Here is a 26,510-nt window from a genome sequence, read left to right as displayed (position 1 = left end):
AGCTCTGTTTATGGTTCGGAGAATTGCACAGAGTAGCATTTACGACTTAGACAAAAGTGAGTAAATTAGCATCTTTCTGTACAGTATTAAATTTGTATTAATAAAATTAAAGTATTGATACAAAGTAAATTGATTAGAATCGAGGAAGTATCTGTTGTAAAATTCTGGACTGCAGTCATCCTTTTGTTTTGAAAGTTGTGCATATTTGTGGTTTATATTTATTTAACCAAATATTTTATGATTAAACATTTCAGATAGGATTAAATCTCTGTTTCCCACTCTAGTGAAAAGGAACAGAAATGTACCAACATGAACTGTTAATATAAACAGGATTAATTTAAAAGTAATAACCGCAGATTGCATATATGTTCTGGTTATTTCAAAATTTAGGAGTTTCAGATATCTTAAAACTCATTTCTGAACAACAAGGTGAAACTACGGGGGATGCTGGAAGATGAGGAATCCCCACTGCCTCTTTCATCTGTGGGACCAGATCAGCACTTAGCTTACTACTTCTTTTTTAAATCTTTATTTATGTAATCCAAGAGCAAGAGAAAACTAAGGCTGATTTGGTAGCAAAACCTTACTGAGCCCGAAACTTGTGGCCACAAAACATGACCCAAACTCGCCAGGAGGCAGTTTTCAGTCTGCTTGTCACTAACTTGGTGTCAATAGTCACACACACTGCTGGAGAAACATGGGTGTGTTGGCACTGTTTAGTGTTAAACAACATACCTCAAATGCAATTCCATGTTTCCATATATTCATAGAGAGCTGGAGATTTTCAAGGAGCTGTCAGAAGTGATAGGGAGAGATACAGCTTGTGGCTTCCATCCATTTTCCCCTGTTAACATTTGTATGACCACAGTACTGCATCATAGCCAGGAAGTTGAAACACCTCAGTTACCTCATCTGGATTTCACTAGCTTTATTCCCTGTCTCTACTGTGTTTCCCCGTATCTGTATATGTTAAGTTTTGTGCAATTTTGCCACTAATTCTATTTGTAGGACCATTACCTTCATCACAATGAAAGACAGCCTCATGCTGTTATTTAGTGACCGTTCTAGCTAGTCCCCCATGGCCCCTGCCTGCTTTGTAGCCCATGATAAACAGTAATTGGTTTTCCGTCTATAAAGTTAGCGTTTTAACAGCGCCGGTAAGCGGGACCATACATTATGTCACATCTGGTGAATGGCATTGTTCTCTCAGCACAAGACGACAGAGAGCCATGTTAGTTGCCATACTCATGGATATCTGAAACCCCCATACTCCCAGCCCTACTTGCTCCAGAAGTTTCAGATGAGGGGCTCTGGAGCTGCTTGTTGCCAAGGAGCTGGGATGGCAGGAGCTGCTGCCCACGTGACATTTGCCCTATGCTGCAGTCCCCTCCCCCTTCAGCATTCACAGCCATCTGCCTCACTTGCTGTGCCTGGTTTACTTCTCCCCGTGTTTTCCTTCTGGGCTTTCGAAATCTTAGCTCTAATTTGCAGTCTGATTTCCCCAGCATTGGCAGTTCATTTCCCTGTGACTGCAGCTGGCTCCCTATATCACGTAACACTGACGCAGGTCAGCGTGTGGGTATGAGACTCGGGGTTCAGATTTCAGGCTGTGAGCGCAGGAGTCCTGCAGACTTCTAGAACTGGACACAAGGTCTTCTTGGAAGAGCTCTTTGGTGTGGATACTCATTAGCATTAGAGTGGATTTTGGTGTGGATAAAATAAAGCTGTAAATATAGTTTCTGTTAACACATTCTAAAGTAAGATCTGCCTTACTTGAGCAGACATGGAGCTCAAAAGTACTTTAGCAAATGGTATGGTGGAAATTTAGTTTTCACTAAATTTAATAACATCTTATGATTTTATTGACATTTGACAAAAGTACATTTCTAGATGTGTGTGTGTGTGTGTGTGTGTGTGTGTGTGTGTGTGTGTACATATGTACAAGATAGAGACTGGAAGTAATAGAGCCAATGTTAAAGGAATAGAGAAACATAATAAACATAGTATAAGAGGTGACCTTTCTCTCCTTTGTGCTTGCACCCTGTTCTGTTCCATCCCAGTATGATGCAGGACACCAGAACAGCTCAGGTGATGTCACTCTTTCAAGTCATCGTTGACTTCCATCTCCCTCTTGGATGGAGCTAAACCGAAGCTGCTGTTCCTCGTGGAGATTCTGACAGCAGCTGCGCTACCTGGATCATAAAAACACTCTCAGGTGGAGCACAGAAACTTCTCTCCTCATTCAAATTCTTTATTCTCGTGCAATAATTGTCTAGGTAAATCCCAGACGTCTCACTTTCCTGTCGGATAGCTTGCCATTGATCTGTGCTCCTACATGGGCGATGGCCAGCAGGCGTCTGCTCAAGGACCAGCAAGAAGATCCACCAATTCCCTGGAGAAATCAAGTAGGAATCAAGAAAGATGAGAAGTGCAGTTTCTAACCCTAGTTTACTCTCATCACCTCTTCACCAAGAGAACAAGTCAAGGAGGAGGGGAAATAAAGACCAAGCAAGCATATAGGCCAGGAGCTGGAGAGGTGGCCAAGCACTCAAAAGCTCTTTTTGCTCTTGCAGAAGAAGGACCTGGATTTAGTTCCATAAGATACACCACAACCTATAAATAACACCAGGTCCAGGAGATCCAGTACCATTTTCTGACTGTCAAATGCACCAATGGCACACATGGTGTTCATGCACACATGCAGGTTAAAAAAAACTTCATATGTCCAATAAAAATACATTCAGTAAGATTTAAAAATATATAGGGTAATGTAAGCAATGTTTTAAGCATTTGTATAAATTAAGGGGACTTTTCTCTCTAAGAGAGCTTTTCGGGTTTATGGTGTAATGTGTACAGGGTGAGTGTCTTCTTTAAAACCCTGTCTTGAAGTCCTTATGCCCCATTGTCCTCTGAAATGCTATAATAAACACTGACTGGTTTTTCTCCAATGGTCTTCTGCAGCAATGCATTGACTTCCATCACTTTTTACCTTTAATCAAATCCCTCTTTCTTTTGAAAAGCAACTCAACTGTAAAGATGCAGCAATTGACTTCATGAAGAATTCTACCAGTCAAGTCTTCTTACAGATGAATGAATGAGAAAGAACATAAAACGTAAAAGAAACAAGAATGTGTATGTGTCTGGTTGGTGACCCTCCTGAAGTCCTAAGGTCAGGGGAAAACTAGGAAAAAGAAAGACTGACAATCTGCTACACTTTGGTTCTAAATTATAGGTATTCATATGTGTTGTTATAATCCTTTATCATATCAAATATTCAAGTCACAACTTCCAGGAGACCTTACCAACCTTCTTTTGTTGATGGCCCAGAACAGCAGCTGTTGAATACGTTTACTGACTAAATGCATGCATGAATGAATATCTTTGTATTTGCTCCTTTAGTCATTAAAAATACCCAAAGACTGATCCAGAACCTTGACCAGAGCAGGTACTCATTTCTAAGTTTGGGACTAACCTTTAATTCATTTTATCGGGTGTTAGGGAGGATGTTTTGCTTGTGCAACTTAGTTGCACATAATACAATACCAATCTTTCTTTATATTTGCAATATTAAAACTTTTTTTCTATCTGGTTAATTATCTCATTAAAATTTAGTAAGCTCGGCAGAGGCCGACATTTGGGGCCCATTAAGCCAAATTTCCACTTCGGGATCAAAAATGCAGCGAGAGGAGAAGATACATTTCGAGTCTGCACTGGGGGCCTCCTTTGCTGATAGTCCTTAGGTTGCTTTGACACCATAAGGAGAGAGCTGCTTTTGGGCCAGGAGCAAGCAGGGATCTGGAGGATTGCATTGAATCTGTAGATTGCTTTTGGTAAGATGGCCATTTTTACTATGTGGTGCGGAAGAGAGCCACCTGGGGTGCCAAGGATCTAGGCTTCAGGGTATTGCATTTCTGAGGGCTGAAGAGCAGAATCAGAAAGCTTAATGTGCTGAGCAGGCTGTCCCCAGCTTTGTTGGAGAAAAGGGCTCAGTTACAACTCCCTCTGGGTTGACATCTGAGTTTTGATGGAATGCGAACACTGTGTTGCTGTGTTAGTGCTGGGAAATGCTTCAGTCTCTAGGGTATTGGGATCTAAATCTCTCTACCAACTTGAAAGTCTCTCCCAAGAGTTTATGGACTTGGAGGAGTAGGAGGAGGAGGAGGAGGAGGAGAAGGGAGAAAAGGAGGGAGGAGGAGAAGGAGGGAGGAGGAGAAGGAGAAAGAATAGGAAGAGGAGGACAACAGCATACAAAGCCAGGAGGTTATTCTATTTAGATGTGACGATGACTCATGCTAGTTTGAAAATAGAATTTATAGTTTTCTGCCTTATAAAGGGGACCTTAATCTTCTGTGTATTTTTCATGGTTACTATTCTGTGAAGTTCTTCACAAGCAAACAGAAGTGCTTTGCACCTGGATACAAAATGCCCCATGTCTTGATGGCATGGTAACATATGCCCCCCTTCCCTCCCTTCCTCCCCTCCCCTCCCCCTCTCTCAAGGCAAGCTCAACCACAGGGAGGCACATTTCCTAATCACAAAACCACTGACTTGTCATCCTTTCTTGGCCCCAAAGACTAGATTTAAAAATGCATCCGTGACCTGTCATTTTGAAGTTTTCGGCTGTAGGGTGTGCAGCCATATGAGGAATCGTTTCATCCTTTAAAACTGTTCTGTTTACTCAGACTCTCACTAAAAGTGCATCTCCATGGGAATTTACCGAGGCTTCCAGCCCCAGCCTGCTGCCCAGCTCTCAGCTTTGGCTTCTCTTCAGGTTCCTTTTATTGGTTTTTGGCAGGTTTGCTGAGGGCATATGTTTTACACTTTGCTGCTCTGATTTGTGAGAATCTGCTGACATCCAAGAAAGTGCTACAAAAACCTGTTGCTCTTCTCCAAGGGTATGTGTTTTATGGCAAATCCACAGAGCTCAAGTTTCTTGACAACACGTCTTATTTATAGAGAAACCAGTGTAGGCAGTATTGTTTGGGACCGTGGTGCCATCCTCCTGGGAATGACTTTTGGCTTTGTGTGTGTGTGTGTGCGCGCGTGCTCGAATGTGAGTGCATGTGCAAAGGGGCACAGGTTTTGTTTGTCTCTGTATTAGTGGTTTTGGTGAACATCTTCTCTTTTATGTATGCTGGAGAGAGTGTTCCCATTGCTGCCAGCTGTCATTTGCTGGCATACACCATATGCCAAAAAGCATGCATTGATTTTTTCCCCTGGAATACTGCAAGAGAAATGTTACTGCCTCCTGCTGAAGAGAAACGAATCCATAAGGTTTATTGGGGTTAAGCAACATTTGCAGCATTTTATGGACCAATGAAACCAAGATGCAAAACTTGGTGTGTTTTTGCCTCTGAAGTTAATGATTTTATTCCCCATAAAAGGCAGGAAGCTTTTCCTTTCCTTTTGTAATTTCCATACTATTTTAAAATAAATGATTAAACTTGCACAATGTCACAGAGATCCTGTCATGATTAGACATCATCTATTCCCTCTACAGATCCCAGAGTAGCCTATTTTCAATGAGGGGTGACTGTGCTCCTCTTGGGAAGACTTTAGAAGGTCTGGAACCATTTTATATTGACGTGTTGGGTAAATGCAGAGCACATGCCACCTATTGAGTAGAGAAAGAGAAGGACAGAGCCTCTGCTTAGCATTCTGTAGCATACACAGCTCCTCCAAAATGCTAGTAGTGCTGGGGTTGAGGGAATTTGGAGGACAAAGTAAAGTAATAAAAACCAGAAAATAATCTTGAGATTGTATTACCTTTAGTGATGGTTTGGTTGATTGTATCATCTGTTCTAAATACTTTCTGATATTTCACTTTTACTGGGATTTTCTATGTGGTTGAATTATACCTTGGCTGGTAGCTTTTCTTTCTTTATTTTGATGAATAAAGTGTAGGAGCAGCTTATGAAGCCGTTGTGTGGTGTTGGTATCCTTTGTTTTTTTCCATGAGCAGATCATGAGGCTCCAGACAGAGTTGCTGTCACTTCATGTAAAGGCAGCATGGAGGACAGAGCCAGCTTACTCAGCAAGCATAGGTGTACAAAACCACACTTCTGTTGAAAGTCCCTGGGATGTTCGGATGGTTTATCACGCAGCATAATTTACATGGTTGTTCTTTCGGAAGATGAGGATAAGGGTCAGTTGTACAAGAGAAACCTGGAAGGACAGATTGGAGTCAGTGTACACCAACCAGATAATCCTGGGGTTAAATTTTTATGATTGGAAAGTTTGGCGGGTGTGAGAAAGAAAAGCAAGGAGCAGAGGGGATGACTACCTAGACATGAATAAATGTAGGATCCAGCGATCCCAGTCAGGCTGAGATCATAGTCTTAACTAGAGGGACAGGAGACTCAACATCCTTGGGTTTATGCAAATGAAATCATTTGAGCTTATGTGAGAAATGCACATACGCTTGCCTATGAAGCCTCCTAAAAGATAAGCTCAAGAGTTTGAGAAGGGTCAACCTGGAGGATGATGTTGTATAGGAATATATTTTGGAATGGATATTACCAGTTCCTCTAGGTTTGTTAACTATGAGGACAGTTGGTCTATTGGGTGAAGGATACTCAGTGTGGCTGACCATAGGATCTGGAGAGTGGGAATTGGGGTAGGAATTTGGACATTCTCTGTGTAAAGTCCAGGGCAGACATTATCCATAAGGGGTGGCTAGAATAGAAAGAGGAAAAACAAGGAAGCGGGAGTTTTGGTAAAGAGATGAAAGGAAGGGCAGGCCTTTCAGTGGAGAATGTTGTCTTGGCTGGATAGTTAAGAAGCTATGCTTGGCACTTTGAGAGATGTTGTGAGGATGAGGAAGCAGATGAATGTTCGCTTCTTGGATTACTGTAGGTAAGTGCATGGATACCTTCGATGTTACTCCAAGTCAGAAATGCCTTTGGTTTGAAACAGTGCATAGTTTATGGTTGTAAAGTCAGAGGTTTTAAAAACTCAGGAATAGAATGTGAAGTTCAAATTTTCCTCAACATGAGAATGAAAACAATTGATTGAAAAAAAAAACCCTCTTGGATTTGAAAGTTTATAATTTTAAACATTGTCATGCTTTTGGTATTGCTACTAATTTGAAGTCAACTATCTTTATTAGTTATACTTTCAGCATATGTGTGCATGTGCCCATGTGTGTGTGTGTGTGTGTGTGTGTGTGTGTGTGTGTGTGTGTGTGTGTGGTTATCTGTGCATGCACATTGTGTATGGGTACACTCATTCATTGGAGTACCTGTGGAAGCTAGCAGTTGACATTGGGATGTTTTCTATCATTCTCCACTGTAGACACAAGGTCTCTCACTGAACCCTAGTGGGTAGTTTTGCTTAGATCTGCTAGTCTGCAAACCCTCATAATCCTGTCCACATTCCCTAGCATTGAGGTTACTGAGGGGCACTAACTACCGTAGCTGCCTTTTTATGAGGATGGTAAGGATCTGATGTCAGGTCCTCATGTTTGTGCTGTGCTTTACCCATGAGCTGCCCCGAAGTCCCCCAAATGTTTTCAGTTGATCTTTTCCTATTAGTTTTTCTTCCCAGTTTCCACATTGTAGGAATACCTCAACAGCAGATATTCACAACTTTAAGTGAAGGGATGTTTGTTCTTGTCTGTTCTCTTCCTCACCCCCTCCAAGGTCCATGTTAATAAACTTGCTGTGTAGCATTTTGTCAAGGGCTACTTCTTGGATAAAACAGATTGGCAATATGGGACCTTCCCTACGAAGAAGCCAGGAGCTATCCCTTTTTCCCTCTGGCCTCACTTCAGTTTAGTAGGCTCTTGATGTTATGGTAGAGAAATGGGCATCTACCGGCTTCCACCAGCTTGCACAGTAATATATGAGATGTCCCTGAGAAAGAGAGATAGCATTGAACATGGTGGTGTAAAATACCACTGCTCTCCATGAAGACTAGCACATCCCTTCAGAGAGCAGCCCTGATCTGAGCAAGTCCATTTGTAGTAATGATTTTATTTAAATGAATCATCCAGTTTGTGTAAGATACAGGACTTCCCAGAAGCTTGCTGAGTTTAGGACATCATGGTATTTGAAGAATTTATGAACTTATTAAATAAACCAGTTGTTTGAAAAAAAAACTTCATATCTACACCCAGAGAAGGTTTTTTGCTCCACTTTCTTTTCTTTTACAAAGACTTCATATTATTTATTTGTTTGCTTATTTATCTAGTTTTGAAATTGGTAAAATATTTTTTTCTAATCACACAGCAAATTGCAATTGTGGAATTCAACGATGAAGCTTTGTATTTGGTTTTATGTCTTAGACAAAAAGTTCTTCCAGTTTTTCTCTTCCCCCCCTTCTCCCCCATTCGCCACCACACCCTTCAACCTTAAAGAGGTGAGGTCTTGTCCTTAGAGTCTTAGCAGTCCTCCTGCCTCAATCTCCCTAGTGCTGGGACTCCAGGCATGGAACCCCATATCTTCTCCCAAGATTCTACCTTACCTTCTTTGACTGCCTCCCCACCAATCTTTGTGGGCTTCGGATCTCACAACCCAGCAGCACCCCACATTTTGTTTCTTGTTCCTAATGTCTTCTCATCATCCCTGAATGTTAATGTCACATCCTCACATGGAAACTCATTGAGGGCTTGGTGTCTAATCACCAGGCTGCAATTTTGTGGATGTCCTTCTCAAGAGAGTTACTTAGGTTGCAAGCCCCCAGAGGCATAAAGCTTTCACCTAAAAATACTCATCACTAATAGTGTAATGTTAGGCAAGTAGAGATGTTTCTCAGAAACTGTTAGTCCTTTTGATTACCTCACACTAGTGATCGATCAGCTCTCTTGCCTCTCCTGTGTACATGCATGCAGATTGATAACTGAATGGAATTTTGATGGGATTGAACAGAGATTCAACCATGGAGCATTACCAATATTGTTTAATTTTTTAATTGATGGTGATGACTACTCATATGAGCTAGCTTAAGGTAATTTTCAAGATTTACTCTTTCATAAAATTCACATTACAACACCCCTTTGGAGACACCCAGTTCTTCACAAGTCTCAGTGAAGACAGACTGCATAGCCCCACAGTATGTCCTGATGAGGAATGCAGGGTCTCCAATCTTTCGATTGGCACCATCTCTCTCTACTTGAGCTGTGTAGCAAAAATATCATGCAAATCATCGTCTCAGTGGTGAGGGTGTGATGGACTTAGGATGCTCCTTGGGAAAGTAAAAGCAAGGGGGTGAGGTATAGAAAGATGTATATGCCTTCACATGAATGTAATGTGTGAGAAGAAAACAGCAGGAACAAGGACTGGAGAAGGGGCTCCTGAAAAGACAAACAGCCAAGACCAGAAATGGGGTCAGACCAGAGCAGTGTTTCCTGTCTGTATTCCTGGCTATTCCTCTACAGGGGTGAAGCCCTACTCTTTCCTTTATGGTGTTCTCCCATCCCATGCATGTGTTCTTGCATTACCCAGGCCTTAGTATCTCTGGGCCTCCAAGAGTTAGGGAACACGTTCAAATTTTCTTCCTTTGAGAGGCCAGAAATGCCTATCTATATTACAGACGAGGCTAGGGAGGCTAATTTAACTTGTCAACATTAGAGAGGTAATATTTTAGCACTTTAGCTCTTACCTTTCAGTTGGTTTTTCTGTTCTACCTCTACTTTAAAATTTCACAAAGTGCCAATGCTAAAGATACTAAAATAAAAGTAGTGAGGTTCCTATGCATTGTCTCTTTTCCAAAGTCTACATATGTCTTAGGTGTTTCTTTTCTTATCCACAGCTGGTAAGGATGCTAAGCCATGGATATGGCCTGGAGGCAAACAAAGCCTTTTCCTGGAGGCTGCCAGTAGTAATGCTGGGAGAATTTGTATAATGGGTTGGCAAATGAATCAGGTGGTTGTTACACCCAAGAAAAAACAAAAGGCGCTCTCTCCGTACTACACTACCTAATCACTGGTACAGCTCAGCATCCCTTCTACTTGATTCTCACTTGCTTCGATAGGTAAACATGTGCACCTCCAGTTGTAATCAATCTCCCCATTTTCTCACCAGACTACATGAGTTCTCATTCACCAAAGGACATTACTCCAGGAATTCAAATTTGTGTTCTATGGATCCCATACCCAAGCATGATCATCTTAAAAGCATTCCTTTGATCTCATTTCTTCTAGTTATTTCTCCTCCAATTTGACCTTGTCCTTGACTGTACTCCTCGGACCACTATTGGGAAGGAAACAGACGACTTCTCAGGCACTAAGCATTGTGATCAGCCCTCACTGCTTATTGTTTTTGTCCTCTCATTTTCTTTGTGTGGCTTCTGTGGCATTATGTAAGTGGTTGTATGTCACATTGGGATTTCTTTTTTCTGTTTAGTTGACTCTCTTCTAGCATTGGAGTGCCACATAGCACAGCCATGGTCTTCACACTTTTGTCTGTATTCACTGCCTTGATGCTTTGATCGACTTGCATGGCTTGAGATACCACCTACATTCCAGAGACTCCTGAATTTATACCTAGAGCTCCATCTTCTTACTCTACTTGGCCTTTCCATTTGAAGGTCTAATGGAGACTGCCAGTGTGATCTGCCTTAAACTCAACTCCCCATCTTTCTCTCTGAAGCTGAGGTCTTTGTATTCTCACTTCAGCCTTCACTGGCTCAGGCTGGGAACCTTAATCACCCCCAATGCTCCTTTGTTCCCGTCTCACATCCAGGTGGCCAGGTGGCCAGGAAGTCTTGTTTGCTCTAGCTTGTCACCTTCTCCACTCTGGCTTCACTGCTGTACGTGGTGTCATTGGTCATGTGGATTGCTGGCATGGCTCTCTCTCACTCACAGGCTGGCCTCCACCTGACCGAAACCCAACTTTCCCACAGAAGCTACAGCCATCTTTCCACAGTGCAAGTCAGATCAAGTTCCTCCTCCATTCAGAATTCCAGGTGATTCCCAGCTCAAGCCCTTCTGTGCTCAATTATCTTTCTGAGCTCATCTCCATCCTCTCTTCTTCCTGTCCTGGCAAACAACACACTGGCTTTTCTTTTTTTGCCTGTAATGTTTTTCTCTCATTAGTCATGTGAGCATTTTCAGCTGTGCTCTGGTCTGTCTCTGGGGTATCTTCCGAAGGCCAGTCCTCAGGTTGGTGTTCTTGGGTGATGGAAGCCCCTTTAAAAAATGGGCTCTATAGGAGGTTATTAGGAACATGTCTTCAAAGGCATAAAGGAACTGCAGCCTCTTCTGCTTCTTTTGCTTGAACTCTTGAGGTAAGCAGTCTGACCCCTCCATATGTTGTCACCTCACATGGTGTGCTACCTCAGCACAGGCCCAGAAGGAATGGGAATAATCACCTGTAACTTGGAAGATCTAATCCTGTTTTATTTAACCCTGGATAAGTTCATTATCTCAGGCATTTGGTATCGTGTGGGGGAGACACTTCCAGTCCCTAATCCCTCTTTCCCCAAGTACCCAGAAGTTCCCCTTTTACTGTTCTCTTTCTCCGCCTTTTCTAAAACACGTGTCAACTTTAAATAGGCCATGAAATTTTTTCATTTAGACTGTCTATTGTTTCTTGTCTCTTTTCTAGAACATTGGCTACACAATGGTTCTTGTGTTCACTGATGCTCAAAATGTTTAGAAAAACTTGTCGGAATTTAGGTGATTGATAGAATGTTTCCTAATGAATGAATGACATCTTTTACCAGAGACAGAGAGCCATCATGGGGTAGAAACCTGGAAAGATCAAAGAGTAAGGGATGTGTAATGGGGACCATAGACAAGGTTGAATGCAGAGCTTTGGACAATTTTTAAATAGAAATTTTAGTTCTTCAGGATAAAGTCTTACCATGCAAACTCTCCTCAAACCCAGACTTTATACCCCTCCGACATGCTGGGATGATGGTACTTCATCAACTGCCCAGGTCCAGGGCTTTCTATTTGAAGTGTAGTGGGCCTAACAGATGCAGCTGCCTGTGTGGTACCACGTGACATTATAGCATCTCTTTGTCCTTGGTTTTTCCACTTGGCCAAATTCAAACCCAGGATTCCTGCACACTTATACTGAGTGTGGAGGAGCACTGCTTGCCGTTGTCTCGTCTTGCACACTCAGCAGTGCAGTAAAAAAGATGGTTAACTTCCCAGGGTTCAAAGATGCGTGAATCATATGGAGCCTGCTGACAGCCAAACCACAGACTCGCTTTGCTTTGATTTTTCCCTCACAAAGCATGCGGAAACAAAATCTGCCCAGTTCTGTTATTTTAGCTTGTATACATGGATTTTATATTTTTCCTATTAAAGTGTATTTTGTTTAGGTCCAGTAGTCTCTCAGTTCAGTATTTTAGCATGCCCTCCTGTTTTGTTTTGGTTTAGTGTCTGGATACTGTCAACTACAAAACAAAAAAAAATCATTAAGGTATTGACAAAATATCATCCTGGCCAGGGTCCAAGACTAGATTAAACCTGTGCCAACATATTACAAATCTTCTTTCCCACAAGAACAGGACCTACTTAAGCCAGCTATTTCTTAATCCTGCCCACAAAACTGTTACTGAATAACTTTTAAATGTATTGCTGCAGCTGAAGTGAGCTACCAGGCCAGGATGCTGCTCATTTTCCAGCCTATCCTTTGACCCACCAAAAAATAAGCCAGTCTGGCCTCGTTCTGATAGATCAAGAACTGCTGCCTCCTGGGTACCATTGCTGTAAGTTCACAAACCATCTTTCATTAAGCCTGCCTTAAGGTCAGGCTTAATGAAACTACCTGCAGTTTGAAGCTTTGGTTTTCTTTAGCCTAGTGACATCATATCTATATTATTTTATGACTTACACTTGGAAGGAATGGTTTACATACTACTGGGTGGGTGGTCTCTGCCATTTAGGGATGTAAAAAGAATATGTTATTTTATGTGAATAGAGTTATGAAGTCTTATCATGCAATTTTGTGTCATTTTTTTGTCTCCATTTAAAAATTGGTTTTGTTCTTTTGCTTCTGTGCACTCTAGCTATCCACTCTTTCTCAGGTATTTCTGTCTTAGCATCTAACCGGCGTGTAAGCAATAAGCATTCTGTTCTGCACTCCAGTCTCTCTCCAGACCCTGGGTGCTGGCCAGAACTGGATCTGTCATATAAGGAAAAACAGGATGAGTGTAGCAAAAGTTCAAACACAGCTTTTTTTGTTTTTTTTTTTTTTGGAAGGTAGGGTGGGGGAGGGAAATACATGGCAGAGAGAGGTTCTCTATGGTGAGGGCCTCATTTTAATCTAGTTAGATTTATCTTTGTAAATTCAGCTAGATAAGTCTTTATAAAACGAAAGGACAGTATGAAGCTTTTCCAAAAAAAACCTCGATTTCAAACAGATATTTGACCTATCCATGGCATGCTCTCTGTGTAGTTGTGGCTTCCATTGCTGTGATAAGACACCATAACCAAAGGCAATGGGAAAAAGAAAGGGTTGATTTGGGTGTTCAGTTCAATATCACAGTCCATCACCGAGGGGAGTCAGGGCAGGAAGGAACACAGGGTAGGAACCCTGAGGGAGGACATGATGTGGAGGTCGTAAACAAGTGTTGATTATTGGCTTGCTCCTCCTTATAGCACCCAGGAGGACTGGTCCACTATCAGTACCCACAGCAGTGATTTGGGCCATCTCATATGTAAATCATGTAAATGCACTGCAGGCTACCTCATAGGCCAGTATATTGACCGTGTTTTCTCAGTTGTGGGTTTCTTCTTCTCAAAAGACCCTAACTTAGGTCAAACTGATATAAAACTAGCCAGCACACCTTCCACGTGTATTTTGTGGTTGTCCTATATTTTGTGAGCTTTCCCTGTCTTAGAAGATTTTTTTTTGTATTTTTCAACTTCTTTGTTAGACCCCTGTCCATCCTGATGTGCCTTCTACAGCACTTAGTCACCATTGTGTGCTCTTTACTTGCCTTCTAGGAGAGTTAGTCATCATCATGTGTACTCTGACATTCATCTCTGGGCATGCTCTGACAGCAAGCTGACATTGTACAAGACTGTATACTTGTTGGGATAGTGAGGATCTCGGCCCCCATTTGAATCTAGTTCAATAGCATCTTTAGTACTTGGCATTGTACAAGGTCCAAAGCATCTGGAATATATAAGAATCTTTCCATTGTCTGTTTCCAGAAATCTGTCAAAATGGAGTGGAAAAAATTGAGGAGAGTTGGGTGTTGGAGAAAAGCCACTGGGCTTCCAAATGCCACCTGATCTGCACGCAGGTTATCCTTGGTACTTAGGTTAGTGATTCCCTCCTGGTTCTGAGACTGGAAGCAGGCAGAACCTGCTGGCTAAGAACCACAGAACCTCCACCTTCCCATAGATTTTGCTTGTGATCTCTGTAACATAAATTTTATAGTTAAATTTTTCATATGCTATTTGAGTTTGCTGCACACACGGGGGGGGGGGGTTGAGGAGGCAGCCCCTTCCCCAGAGCCAGCATGGTTATTTCAGTCAAGAGAAGAACAAATAGCTAAGGGTGCTGTTGACAGCAGGCTTTTGAGAATGGTTGGAAGGCAGACTTCTTCCCAACAGAAGTTACTGTTCTTTATTTTACAATATAACTAACAATACGCCTGGAGGATGAGGAGCTGATGCTCATCTATGGAGACAGCTCTACTCTTCTGGAGACTCTCAGTTAGGAACTCTAGCCTGGTAGTTTCAGCATGGCTTATTGCCCAGTTGTTTCTGCTGGATGTTGTAAGTGTCTGACTTCATAAAACGTTGCTATCTATTGACTGCTGATCATTGTTCTTTCACTCCTGCTTGATATATATATATATATATATATATATATATATATATATACACATATATAATAAATTGTACAAATACAAATATTTATATATAAATATAAATTATATATATTTATTTATATATGTTAGTAAATATATTTTGTATTTGTATAATATATATGTATATATATAATCAATTCACTCATTCAATCCCAAAGTACAGCTATGCTAGCTCTTTTTTTTTTTTTGTTTTGGTATTTTATTTTTATTTTTATTTATTTGTTTGGATTATATCATTTTTTTTCCTTCTTTTTCAACACTCAAGTACTCCAATACATTCTTACATGCTTTCTTCTTTCAAAATTATGGGCTCTTTTTCCATTGATTTTTTTTTCTGTATTGTATTTTATTTTTAAAATTGTATTGGATGTTTTATTTACATTTCTAATGTTATCCCCTTTCCCCAGTCTCCCATGATCCCTCTCCCATCCCCTTGTTTTTGTGAAGATACTCCCACTCCCACGCACCCACTTCAACCTCATCACCCTGGCATTCTCTTACACTGGAGAAAAGAATCTTCACAGGACCAAGGGCTGCTTCTCCTACTGATACTTGACAATGCCTCCATCTGCTACACACACACACACACACACACACACACACACACACACACACATACACACACACAGACACACACACATATACACACAAGGCTGGAGCCATGGGTGCTTTGATGTGTATTTATTGGTTGGTGTTTTAGTCCCTGGGAGTGTTGGGGAGTTTGGTTGGTTGATATTGTTGTTCTTCCTGTGAGGTTGCAACCCCTTCAGCTCCTTCTGTCATTTCTGTAGCTTCTCCATTGGAATCCCCATGCTCAGTCTGATGGTTAGCTGCAAGCATCCTCATCTGTATAGCGAGGCTCTGGCAGAGCCTCTCAGGAGGCATCCATATCAGGCTCTGGTCAGCAAGCACTTCTTGTCATCAGCAACAGTGACTGGGTTTGGTGGCTGCATATGGTATGGTTCCCAAGATGAGGCCGTCTCTGGATGACCTTTTCTTCTGTCCCTGCTCCATTCTTTTCTCTGTATTTTCTTCTGTGAGTATTTTGTTCTCCCTTCTAAGAAGAACTGAAGCATCCATATTTTAGCCTTCTTTCTTTTTGAGCTTCATGTGCTCTGTGAATTGTTACGTGACTTTTTCAAGCTTATGGTCGACTAGCCACTTATCAGTGAGTGTGCATACCATGTGTGTTCTTTTGTGACTGGGTTACCTCACTCAGGATGATAGCTTCTAGTTCCATCCATTTGCCTAGGAATTTCAGAAAATCATTGTTTCTAATAGCTGTAGTACTCCATTGTGTAAATATGCCACATTTTCCTTATCACCTGTGTTCTTTCCAGCTTATGGCTATTATAAATAAGGCTGTTATAAACCTATTGGAGCATGTGTCCTCATTATATGTTAGAGCATCTTTTATGTATATGCCCAGGGGTGGTATAGCAAGGTCCTCAGGTAGTCCAATTTTCTGAGGAACTGCCATACAGATTTCCAGAGTGGTTGTTCTAACTTGCAATTACACCAACACAGGAGGAGTGTTCCTCATTCTCGACATTCTGGCCAGCATCTGCCTTTACATGAGTTTTATCTTAGCCATTCTGACTACTGTGAGGTAGAATCCCAGGGTTGTTTTGATTTGCATTTCCATGATGATTAAGGATCTTGAACATTTCTTTACGTGCTTCGCAGTCATTCAGTATTTTTCAGTTGAGAATTCTTTGTTTAACTTTTTAATCCCTTTTATCATATGATTATTTGATTATTTGGATTCTATTTTCTCGAATTCTTTGTATGTATTGGATACTAGCCCTCTATCAGATGTAGGATTGGTAAAGATCTTTTCCCAATCTGTTGGTTTCCATTTTGTCCTATTGATAGCTTTGCAATTTTATGATGTCTCATTTGTGGATTCTTTTTTCTCTCTCCCTTTTTTTTATTGGATACTCTCTGTATCTACATTTGAAATGTTATTCCCTCCCCCACCCTGCTCCCATCCCCCTCCCCTACACAAAGGTGCCCTCCCTCTTGATCACCCTCTGCACTCAGTGCCTATGCCGGCTCCTGTCTGCTTGGATCAATCACCAGTAACCTTACTTGTCTTGTTTCCACAATCAACTATAAACACTGGGTGCCTTAGCATATGAACCGGGTCAGGAATCTATGTATAGAGAGCAAGGGTGTTGCTTATGAAAAACTCATTTAAGTAATAGGATTTTGTTGTTATTATTGTTAATTTTGTTTTATTTTTGTCAAAGGTAAGAGCAAAGATAGGTGGAGTAAATTCAAAATCCTTGACAAGTCATTAAATAAGATTGATTTTTATCTCAATATTTTTACCTATGTACCTCCCTTCCTATTAAGACTTCCCCTTCTGGATTCTGGTGGTAGTACTTAACAGAAACAGATATTAGTGGGACAATATATGGGCTGAATTGTGTCACTCCAAAATTATGACTCACACTAGAATGTGAACGTAACTATCTGAAGTGAAGAAATTTAAAATTATTATTAATGGTCAGTGAAGCCATTAGGTTAGATCCCTATGTAATCTGACTCGTAACTCTTAAGAGGAATTTTAGTTTTACAGAGAGATTCCGCAGATCCATACTCACAGAAAGAAGCCCATGTAGCGATATACCCCACAAAGCTCTTGATCCTGGATTGAAGCCTCCAGAACTGTGAGAAAACACATTTCTACTGTTTAAAGCATCTAGTCTATGTTTTTTTTTTGTTTGTTTGTTTTTTTGTTTTTTTTTTTTTTTTGGTTATGGCAGCTACAACAAACTCTCATAGGGAAAATGTGTACAAATGTATACATTGCAAATAGCTTTTATTTATTTATTTTTTTAAACGACTTCATTTTACAAAACAAAGATAAATGTACAGATTTTAAACATTTTTTTGCTTAAAATTGTACATTTTTGTCAGTAATGTTTTTTCAGACATTGAAATAATTTTTACATAAAACCATGTGAATATATTTTTTTCGTCAGAACTTGATTTTTTTCAAGGGCTTGACAGTATGCATTGAAAACCTAATAGTTACAATAAGCGTAAAGTACATGCAAAACAAAACGAAACATGGAAATAGTCAAAGTCTTCTTGTTTTGTAAATATATGTATATATTTTTTTGTTTTCTTTATTTCTTGGACTTCATACAGTCTGTGAGTTGTTTCTGGGGGAGTGCAAGCCTCTGGGGTTAGCATCCCACTATCAGTGACTGCATATTATGTCTGTTCTTTTGTGACTGGGTTATCTCACTCAGGATGATATTCTCTAGATGCAGCCATTTTCTTAAGAATTTGGTTAAGTCATTGTTTCTGGTGGCTGAGTAGTATTCCAATGTGTATATGTACCACAATTTTTGTATCCATTCATCTTCTGAAGGACATCTGGGTTCCTTCCAGCTTCTGGCTATTATAAATAGAGCTGCTATGAACATTGTGGTGCATATATCTTTGTTGTGTATTGAAGTGTCTCTGGGGTATATGCCCAGAAGTGGAATAGCTGGGTCTTCAGGTAGTACTATATCCAATTTTCTGAGGTATCGCCAGACAGACTTCCAGAGTGGTTGTTTTAGCTTGCAACCCCACCAACAGTGGAGAAGTGTTCCTCTTTATCCGCAGCCTCGCCAGCATCTGCTGTCATCTGATTTTTGGATCTTGGCCAATCTGACTGGTGTGAGGTGGTATCTCAGGGTTGTTTTGATTTGCATTTCCCTGATGGCTAAGGATGTCGAGCACTTCCTCAGGTGTTTCTCGGCCATTAGGTGTTCCTCAACTGAAAACGTTTTGTGTAGCTCTGTACCCCATTTTTTAATAGGGTTATTTGATTCTCTGGTGTCTAGCTTTTTGAGTTCCTTGTACACCTTGGATATTAGGCCTATAACTGATGTGGTGTTGGTAAAGATCTTTTCCCATTCTGTTGGTTGCCGTTTTGTTTTCTTGACGATGTCTTTAGCCTTACAGAAACTTTGCAATCTCATTAAGTCCCATTTGTTAATCTTTGATCTTAGAGCTTGAGCCATTGGTGTTTTGTTCAGGAAATTTTCTCCTGTACCTATGTGTTCTAAGGTTTTCCCTACTTTCTCATCTAATAGTTTCAGTGTATCTGGTTTAATGTGGAGATCTTTGATCCACTTACACTTGAGCTTTGTACAAGGAGATAAGAACGGGTCTATTTCATTCTTTTGCATGCTGAGTGCCAGTTGGACCAGAACCATTTGTTGAATAGGCTGTTTTTTTTCCATTGAATGTTTACTGCTCCTTTGTCAAAGATCAGGTGACCATATACATGAGGGCTCATTTCTGGATCTTCTATTCTATTCCATGATCCACATGCCTATTTCTGTACCAGTACCATGCAGTTTTCAGCACAATTGCCTTGTAATATAGCTTGAGATCAGGGATAGTGATTCCCGCAGATGTTTTTTTGTTGTTGAGGATGGATTTCGCTATTCTAGGTCTTTTGTTATTCCATATGAAATTGCACATTGATCTTTCCAATTCCATGAAGAACTGGGTTGGAATTTTGATGGGGATTGCATTGAATCTGTAGATTGCTTTTGGTAGGATGGCCATTTTTAAGATGTTGATTTTTCCAATTCATGAGCATGGGAGATCTTTCCATTTTCTGAGATCCTCCTCAATTTCTTTCTTTAGAGGTTTGAAGTTCTTGTCATACAGGTCCTTCACTTGCTTAGTTAGAGTCACACCAAGGTATTTCATAGTTTTTGTAACGATTGTGAAGGGTACGTTTTCCCTAATTTCTTTCTCCACATGTTTGTCCTTTGAGTACAGGAAGGCTACTGATTTGTTTGAGTTAATTTTGTATCCAGCCACTTTGCTGAACTTGTTTATCAGCTGTAGGAGTTCTCTGGTGGAATTTTTGGGGTCACTCAAGTACACTATCATGTCATCGGCAAAGAGTGATGTTTTTATTTCTTCCTTTCCGATTTGTATCCCCTTGATCTCCTTTTGCTGTCTAATTGCTCCAGCCAGGACTTCCAGTACTATGTTGAATAGGTATGGGGAGAGTGGGCAGCCTTGTCGAGTCCCTGATTTTAGTGGGATTGCTTCAAGTTTCTCGCCATTAAGTTTGATGTTGGCTGTTGGTTTGCTGTATATAGCTTTTATTATGTTTAAGTATGGGCCATGGATTCCTGTTCTTTCCAGGACTTTTAACATGAAGGGGTGTTAAATTTTGTCGAATGCTTTCTCACCGTCTAGTGAGATGACCATGTAATTTTGGTCTTTGAGTTTGTTTATATGGTGGATTACGTTGATGGATTTCCTTATGTTAAACCATCCCTGCATCCCAGGGATGAAGCCTACTTGGCCATGATGAATGATCATTTTGATGTGTTCTTGGATTCGGTTTGCAAGGATTTTGTTGAGTATTTTTGCATCAATGTTCATAAGTGAGATTGGTCTGAAGTTCTCTTTCCTTGTAGGGTCTTTGTGTGGTTTAGGTACAAGGGTTATTGTAGCCTCAAAAAATGAGTTGGGTAATATTCCATCTGATTCTATCTTTTGGAATAGTTTGGCGAGTATTGGTGTTATATCCTCAATAAAAGTCTGATAAAATTCTGCACTGAACCCGTCTGGACCTGGGCTTTTTTTGGTTGGGAGGCTTTTGATGACTTTTTCTATTTCTTTAGGTGTTATAGGGTTATTTAGATGGTTTACTTTGTCTTGGTTTAACTTTGGGACCTTGTATCTGTCTAGAAATTCATCCATTTCCTCCAGATTTTCCAATTTTGTGGAGTATAAGTTTTTGTAGTAGGATCTGATGATTTCTTGAATTTCCTCAGTTTCAGTTGTTATGTCCCCACTTTCCTTTCTGATTTTGTTAATTTGTATACTCTCTCTTTGCCCTCTAATTAGTCTGGCTAGGGGTTTATCAATCTTGTTGATTTTCTCAAAGAACCAACTCTTGGTTTTGTTGATTTTCTCAATGGTTCTTTTTGTTTCTATTTGGTCTATTTCTGCCCTAATTTTGATTATTTCTTGCTGTCTACTCTTTTTGGGTATATCTGCTTCCTTTTCTTCTAGGGCTTTTAGCTGTGCTGTGAGGTTGCTGATGTGAGCTCTCTCCAGTTTCTTTTTGGAAGCACTTAGGGCTATGAGTTTTCCTCTCAATACTGCTTTCATTGCATCCCATAGGTTTGGGTATGTTGTGTTTTCGTTTTCGTTGAATTCTAGAAAATCCTTAATTTCTTTCTTTATTTCTTCTTTGACCCTGCTATTCTTTAACAGAGCATTGTTTAGTTTCCATGTGTATGTGGGCTTTTTGTTGTCTATGTTGTTGTTAAAGACCAGCCGTAGCCCATGGTGGTCTTAGAGGATGCATGGGAGTATTTCAATCTTCTTATATCGATGGAGGCTCGTTCTGTGTCCAATTATGTGGTCAATTTTCGAGAAGGTGCCATGGGGTGGTGAGAAGAATGTGTATTCTTTTACTTTGGGATAGTATGTTCTGTATATATCTATTAATTCTAGTTGGTTCAAAGTCTCTGCTAGTTTTGCAGTGTCCTTGTTCAGTTTCTGTTTCCCTGATCTGTCCATTGGTGAGACTGGGGTATTAAAGTCTCCCACAATTATTGTGTGGGGTGAAATGTATTTTTTGAGCTTTAGTAGGGTTTCTCTTATGAATGTGGGTGATTTTTTATTTGGAGCATATATGTTAAGGATTGAGAGTTCCTCCTGACAGATTTCCCCGGTAATGAGTAAAAAGTGTCCTTCCTTATCTTTTTTGATAACTTTTGGTTGGATATTTACTTTATTCAATATTAGAATAGCCACTCCAGCTTGCTTCTTGGAGCTGTTTGCTTGGAAGTTTTTTCCCACCCTTTTACTCTGAGATAGTGTCTGTCTCTGTCTCTGAGATGAGTTTCCTGTATGCAGCAAAAGGCTGGATTTTGTTTATGTATGCAGTCTGATAGTCTATGTCTCTTTATTGGGGAGTTGATACCATTTATGTTAATACATATCAAGGAATAGTTGTTTCTGTTTCCTGCCATTATTGCTTTTTTGGTTTTAGTTGTGTCTGTGTTTTTTTCTTCTTTTAGTTTTCTTGTTTAGGAGTTTTCTTGTTTTACTAGGCTGTATTTTCACTCCTTGTATTGGGTTTTCCACCTATAATTTGTTGTAGTGCTGGGTTTGTGGTCAGATATTGTGTGAATTTTGATTTGTCTTGAAATATCTTCGTGTCTCCATCGATGGTGATTGATAGTTTTGCTGGGTATAGCAGCTTGGGCTGGCACATGTGCTCTCTTAAGGAGTGCATGATGTCTGTCCAGGCTCTTCTAGCTTTCATAGTCTCTGTTGAGAAATCAGGTGTGAGTCTGATTGGTCTGCCTTTATATGTTACTTGACCTTTGTCTCTTACTGCTTTTAGTATTCTTTCTTTACTTTGGGCGCTTGATGTTTTTACTATTATGTGTCGGGAGGTATTTCTTTTCTGGTCCAACCTATTTGGAGTTCTGAAGGCTTCTTTTATGCTCGTGGTAATCTCATTCTTGAGGGTAGGGAAGTTTTCTTCTATGATTTTGTTGAAGATATTTACTGTGCCCCTTAGTTGATACTCTTCTCCCTCTTCTATTCCTATTATCCTTAGGTTCGGTCTTCTCCTTGTGTCTTGTATTTCCTGGACATTTTGTGTTAGGATCTTTTTGTTTTTTGCATCTTCTCTGGCTGTTTTGTCTATGTTTGCAATGTTGTCTTCTGCCCCCGAGATTTTCTCTTCGATCTCTTGTAATCTATTGGAAATGCTTGCTTCTGTGACTCCTGATTTCTTTTTTTGGTGTTCTGACTCTAGGGTTATCTCTTTTAGTGTTTTCTTTATTGTGTCAATCTCTGTTTTAATTTCCCTCTTCCATTCCTTTATTTCTTTGTTTCTGTTTTCCTCTCGTTCTTTGAGTTCTTTGAGTGTTTTTCTTGTTTCTTCTTTAAAAGCTTCTGAATCTTTTTGCTTTTCCACCCTTTCTTGTTTAAGTAACTCTATCAGCGTCTTGAGGCATGATTTCAGGTCTGTGTCTTCTTTTTCTGGAGTGTTTGGAGTTCCGATGTTTTCTGTTATGGGAGAGCTGGGCTCTGGTATTGCTAGATTGTCTTGGTTCCCTTGGGATATACTCTTTCTCTTTCCTCTTGCCATTTTGTTGTCAGTGATATGTTCTTACATTTCCCTTGTATCTGGTCTGTGACCCTGGTTCTCCACTGGTTGATGTGTCAGATGGGTGGAGCCCTGTTTTATGCCTCAGAGTTGTCGGGTGTGAGCAGAAGTTTCAACGTTCTGTTTCTGTTTGCTGGATCTGGCATGGCAGGGCAGGGCAAGGCAGGGGGTGCACTTTCCTTGTGTACTCCACAGAGATCTTTCTGCTCCCCTGCGGTCTAGGTCTCCCACTCACCAGTTTCTCAGCCTCTATGAGCCGCCGTTCCGCGTGGCAGGTAGGCCAGGCTCTGCTCTGTGTCTGGAAGTCGCCTCCGGGTGGAAACAGAAGTTCTAATTTTCTGTTCCCAATCGCAGTTGCTCAGCCTCTATGAGCCGCAGTTCTGCCTGGCAGGTAGGCCAGGCTCTGCTCTGCGTCCGGAAGTCGCCTCCGGGTGGGAACAGAAGTTCTAATTTTCTGTTCCCAATCACTGGATCGGGCAGGGCGGGGCAAAGCAAGGTATGGTGTGCACTTTCTGTGTGCACTCCGCAGAGATCTCTCTGCTCCCCTGCAGTCTTGGTCTCCCACTCACCAGTTGCTCAGCCTCTATGAGCCACCGTTCTGCCTGGCAGGTAGGCCAGGCTCCGCTCTGCGTCCGGAAGTCGCCAGTTGCTCAGCCTCTATCACAAATAGCTTTTAAATCCTCCTTTCTCTCTATTTTTTTTGTAGGCTATGCAATTCTCTTTCTGGTTATTTTACTATTTGATGAGAATCTTCTATGTTCTCTTGGTTATTCTGAACACAATATCATGTCTATGAAGACTGTTCTGGAAAAAAATCATACAACGAATGTGATTGAAATTGTGTGTGTGTGTGTGTGTGTGTGTGTGTGTGTGTGTCTAGGTAGGTATATACTCATTCCTGTGAAGGCCAGAGGTTACTATCAAGTATCTTACTCAATTACTTCTTCATTTCTCTCTCATTCTCCCTCATTCCCTCCCTCCCTCCCTCCCTCCTTCCCTCCTTGCCTCCCTGCCTCTCTTTCTTGCTCCCTCTCCCTTTTCTCTCTCTTTTTATTTGGGACATGGTCTCTCATTGGAAATAGAGGTCACCAGCTGGCCAGCAGGGCCTGGGGACTTAGCTGTCTCTGACTCTGAAGATCGAAGATTACGGACTTGCTTTTGATTTTCTGGTTTTTAGTTTTTAACATGGGCACTGGATCCAAACACAGGTCCTTGTGCTTGTGCACATTAGACACTCAGCTGCCCTCTCATCCCAGCGAGTCATTTTAAAAAGCATAGAGTGCAATGCTCTGTTACTAAAACCGAGTTTCCCCCCAAACTAACGGATGACCTCGCCCAGCCATAGACTGAGAGCAATCTCCACCCATGAAGTTTATCATTCTGTTTGCCTGGATTTTCCTTCTGTGTCGTCCCTGTGTCATTTTTCTTTTGTATCCTTTTTATAAGGATAAACTCAGAAGACAAAGAGGTTAGGTGAATTAACCTTAGCTTTTAAAATCATGCTCAGTCTTCAAGGCAAAGGGACTTAGGGCCATGACCAGAAAGCTGAAGCCAGGGCCTGGAATCAGAGAAAAAGCCACGGAGCAAGAATTAAAATGGCCTGAGTGAGGCACCATGTTCCCCAGAGAGCCAGAGAGCCAGAGAGCCAGAGAGCCAGAGAGCCAGAGAGCCAGAGAGCCAGAGAGACAGAGAGACAGAGAGCCAGAAAGACAGAGAGCCAGAGAGTCAGAGAGACAGAGAGCCAGCGAGACAAAAAGACAGAGAAACAGAGAACCAGCCTCCTTGGGCTTCTTCAAGGACTTCCCAAACTCTTATTTTCCGCAGAAAGCTTCTACTCTGTTCTCTGTTTTTACCACGGGAGCCTTTGCCTCACAGCTGGGTCTTATTTGGTTTGGATTTTCATCTATAAATTGCTGTCAGCAAGGATCTTTGGGAGCTAATTGGTGAAAGTGACCCGAATAGGGACCTCCAGAGGGACAGAGTGCTCAGCATCTTCTCTCTTCCCCCAAGAATTCGCCTTCCCAGTTGCTGAGAAAATGTCATCTTTGAAGCTCGAGCGAGCTCTTCTTTAAAAGCTAAAACAGCCCTTAGATGTGTGTCTTGCTTTCCGAGAGTGAGGGGGGGCAGCTTGCGTTTGTGACTTACAGTCTCATTTGGACACACTTCAAAGAAGTACTGCAGGCAGAACTACTAAACGCAGAGCAGCAGGACAAGGGTTCCCAGTGACTGGGGACTCTGCTCTCTGTCTGCATCAGAGGCGAATCTCCATGGCCTTCCTTCTCATCTTCTCTGCAGCCTTTCAAAGGGAGGCCAGCACACAGCAGGACACACAGACCCGCAAGAATAGCAGGACATTTGTAACGATTTGCCTTCCCCTTTGTAAAAAGAGATCTTTGCAGTGAAGCTGGCACGCAACAGGCAGACAGAAATTTAAGCCAGGAGTGAAGCCATTCAGCCCTGGCGGTTGAAAAGCAAATGTGGCATCGAAGAACCAGTGGGCTCAGAGGCTGCGAATCTCAGTGCACAAACTAAGCAGCCTAATTGTACAACTTTCCATCTTTATACAGCAGCCAAAGTTTTAGGTACATATTTTTACTAAGTCCGAGAATCTCATAGAATATATATATATATATATATATGTATGTATATATATATGAATATATAGAATGATAATACATTCCCAACTCCCAGATCCACCCCAATTTGCAGTCCCCTTATTGCTTTTCATTTAATAGATTATTAGATTAATTAAGTATGTAATTAATAACTAATTTGTCTTGTGTGTCTGTTCACTGGGGTGGGACCATTCACTGGAACATGATCCACACCCTTAAGGAAAACTGGTCCCTACCACCAATGCACCGATGATCTGCACTGTGCAGGAGTTGTTTTGTAGATCTATCCAGTAGGTGTGAACTCCATACCGCTGCACTTTGATTGGTTGTGGCTTTCTATACCGGTTTCTGTGGGTTGCAATGGCTGGGGATACAGAACGGAGCTGAGGTGTAGAGTGAATGAACGGATAAAGTGCTGGCTGCCAGACCTTTGGTCTTTCTGTATCGCACGTGTAAACAGATGGTTACAGTGGTGCAATCCCAGTGCTTTAGAGGCAGACAAGAGAATCTCTGGGCTTGGTAGAGAGTCATGGCACTGAGTCTGAGTTTCAAGCTCAGTAAAATCCCATAATAGAAAAGAGAAAGGGTGCAGAGAAATTGAAGAGGACACCAGATATTGACCTCCAAGTGCATACCCACACCTACACACACAAGCACACATGTACACACATACACACTCAGTCTAAATGCATACAATAAATGGCTAAGCAGTTTTAAGTATTTGCTGATTTAGTGCACAGTACCATCTCATCCTATTAATAGCATTTACAGCTCTTTCAAAAACATCCACAAAAGATGGTGAGCAAGGTCATCATTGCTTACTCTTGATCGACTGTGGTTCTCCTTCCGTAATGTATCACCACAATGACTATTGTCTGCACTCAGAGGTACATGCATGTGTTAGGAGTGTTGGCTAATTTTATATCAACTTGACATATCAGAGAGGAGGG

This window comes from Micromys minutus (assembly GCF_963924665.1).
Source record: "Micromys minutus genome assembly, chromosome: 4".
Lineage (NCBI taxonomy): Eukaryota > Metazoa > Chordata > Mammalia > Rodentia > Muridae > Micromys > Micromys minutus.
This window is presented reverse-complemented; position numbering follows the sequence as displayed.